The sequence below is a fragment of the Vicugna pacos genome, unplaced genomic scaffold, assembly GCF_048564905.1.
Source record: "Vicugna pacos unplaced genomic scaffold, VicPac4 SAC-SAT, whole genome shotgun sequence".
NCBI lineage: Eukaryota > Metazoa > Chordata > Mammalia > Artiodactyla > Camelidae > Vicugna > Vicugna pacos.
Genome location: NW_027328721.1, coordinates 50,076,039 through 50,079,262, shown reverse-complemented (window position 1 = coordinate 50,079,262; position 3,224 = coordinate 50,076,039).

The window sequence follows — 3,224 nt, the reverse complement described above, 5'->3', positions numbered from 1 at the left end:
CCCACACTCAATGACAATGGTTCCGGAATCCTGAGCTTGGGGAGGTTCCACCAACGGTCGGCAGCGCGTGGGTTCTAAGGGAATGCCTGTTCTCTTCTCCAGTGAGGGTTTTCCTCATGTCTCTGTGCCAGGGAATGCTAGGTGTGGTTGCAGGAAATCCCAGTGAAAGTGTCTGCCTCCCCAAGATCAGGGAATGTATTTCTTGGACTTCCCCGAGCAGGGAACACCTGTGACTGAAGAGAGCTGCGTGGAGCTCTCTCTCGAGCTCCCCCACTCAATGACTATGGTTCCGGATTCCTGAGCGTGGGGAGGTTCCACCAACGGTCGGCAGCCCGTGGGTTCTAAGGGAATGCCTGTGCTCGTCTCCCCTGAGGGTTTTCCTCATGTCTCTGTGCAAGGGAATGCTAGGGGGGTGTTGCAGGAAATCCTAGTGACAGAGGCTGCCTCCACAAGCTCAGGGACGGTATTTCTCGGACTTCCACGCGCAGGGAACACCTGTGACTGAAGAGAGCTTCGTGGAGATATCTCTTGAGCTCCCCCACTCAATGACATTTTTTCCGGATTCCTGAGCGTGCGGAGGTTCCACAAACAATCGGCAGCGCGTGGGTTCGAAAGGAATGCCTGTGCTCCTCTCCCCTGAGGATTTTCCTCATATCTCTGTGCCAGTGAATGCTGGGGGGGTTTGTAGGAAATCCCAGTGACAGAGGCTGCCTCCCCTAGGTCAGGGAAGGTATTTCTCGGACTTCCCTGAGCAGGGAACACCTGTGACTGAAGAGAGCTGCGTGGAGTTGTCTCTCGAGCTCCCCCACTCAATGACAATTGTTCCGGAATCCTGAGCTTGGGGAGGTTCCACCAACGGTCGGCAGGGCTTGGGTTCTATGGGAATGCCTGTGATCGTCTCCCCTGAGGGTTTTCTTCATTTCTCTGTGCCAGGGAATGCTAGGGGGTTTTGCAGGAAATCCCAGTTACAGCGGCTGCCTCCCCAAGTTCAGGGAAGGTCTTTCTCGGTCTTCCCCGAGCAGGGAACACCTGTGACTGAAGAGAGCTGCGTGGAGTTGTCTCTCGAGCTCCCCCACTCAATGACAATTGTTCCGGAATCCTGAGCGTGGGGAGGTTCCACCAATGGTCGGCAGCGCGTGAGTTCTGAAGGAATGCCTGTGCTGGTCTCCCTTGAGGGTTTTCCACATGTCTCTGTGCCAGGGAATGCTAGGGGGTTTTGTAGGAAATCCCAGTGATAGAGGCTGCCTCCCCAAGGTAGGGAAGGTATTTTCGGACTTCCCCGAGCAGGGAACACCTGTGTCTGAAGTGAGCTGCGTGGAGCTGTCTCTCGAGCTCCCCCACTGAATGACAATGGTTCCGGAATCCTGAAAGTGGGGAGGTTCCACCAACGGTCGGCAGCGCGTGGGTTCTAAGGGAATGCATGTGCTTGTCCCCCTGAGGGTTTTCCTCATGTCTCTGTGCCAGGGAATGCTAGGGGGGGTTGCAGGAAATCCCAGATACAGAGGCTGATTCCCCAAGGTCAGGGAAGGTATTTCTCGGTCTTCCCTGATCAGGGAACACCTGTGAGTGAAGAGATCTGCGTGGAGTTCTCTCTCGAGCTCCCCCACTCAATGACAATGGTTCCGGAATCCTGAGCGTGGGGAGGTTCCACCAACGGTGGGCAGCGCGTGGGTTCTAAGGGAAATCCTGTGCTCGTCTCCCCTGAGGGTTTTCCTCATGTCTCTGTGCAAGGGAATGCTAGGGGGGTGTTGCAGGAAATTCTAGTGACAGAGGCTGCCTCCACAAGGTCAGGGAAGGTATTTCTCGGACTTCCCCGCGCAGGGAACACCTGTGACTGAAGAGAGCTTCGTGGAGATGTCTCTTGGCCTCCCCCAATCAATGACATTTTTTCCGGAATCCTGAGCGTGCGGAAGTTCCACCAACAATCGGCAGGGCGTGGATTCGAAAGGAATGCCTATGCTCGTCTCCCCTGAGGATTTTCCTCATATCTCTGTGCCAGTGAATGCTAGGGGGGTTTGTAGGAATTCCCAGTGACAAAGGCTGCCTCCCCTAGGTCAGGGAAGTTATTTCTCGGACTTCCCCGGGCAGGGAACACCTGTGACTGAAGAAAGCTGCGTGGAGTTGTCTCTCGAGCTCCCCCACACAATGACAATGGTTCCGGAATCCTGAGCGTGGGGAGGTTCCACCAATGGTCGGCAGCGCGTGAGTTCGAAAGGAATACCTCTGCTCGTCTCCCCTGAGGATTTTCCTCATCTCTGTGCCAGTGAATGCTAGGGGGGTTTGTAGGAAATCCCAGTGACAGAGGCTGCCTCACCTAGGTCAGGGAAGTTATTTCTCGGACTTCCCCGAGCAGGGAACACCTGTGACTGAAGAGAGCTTCATGGAGATGTCTCTTGAGCTCCCCCACTCAATGACAATTTTTCCGGAATCCTGAGCGTGCGGAGGTTCCACAATAAATCGGCAGCGCGTGGGTTCGAAAGGAATGCCTGTGCTCCTCTCCCCTGAGGATTTTCCTCATTTCTCTGTGCCAGTGAATGCTAGGGGGTTTTGTAGGAAATCCCAGTGACAGAGGCTGCCTCCCCTAGGTCAGGGAAGGTATTTCTCGGACTTCCCCGAGCAGGGAACACCTGTGACTGAAGAGAGCTGCGTGGAGTTGTCTCTCGAGCTCCCCCACTCAATGACTATTGTTCCGGAATCCTGAGCTTGGGGAGGTTCCACCAACGGTCGGCAGGGCTTGGGTTCTATGGGAATGCCTGTGATCGTCTCCCCTGAGGGTTTTCTTCATGTCTCTGTGCCAGGGAATTCTAGGGGGGGTTTGCAGGAAATCCCAGTTACAGCGGCTGCCTCCCCAAGTTCAGGGAAGGTCTTTCTCGGTCTTCCCCGAGCAGGGAACACATGTGACTGAAGAAAGCTGCGTGGAATTGTCTCTCGAGCTCCCCCACTCAATGACAATGGTTCCGGAATCCTGAGCGTGGGGAGGTTCCACCAACGGTGGGCAGCGCGTGGGTTCTAAGGGAAATCCTGTGCTCGTCTCCCCTGAGGGTTTTCCTCATGTCCCTGTGCAAGGGAATGCTAGGGGGGTGTTGCAGGAAATCCTAGTGACAGAGGCTGCCTCCACAAGGTCAGGGAAGGTATTTCTCGGACTTCCCCGCGCAGGGAACACCTGTGACTGAAGAGAGCTTCGTGGAGATGTCTCTTGGCCTCCCCCAATCAATGACATTTTT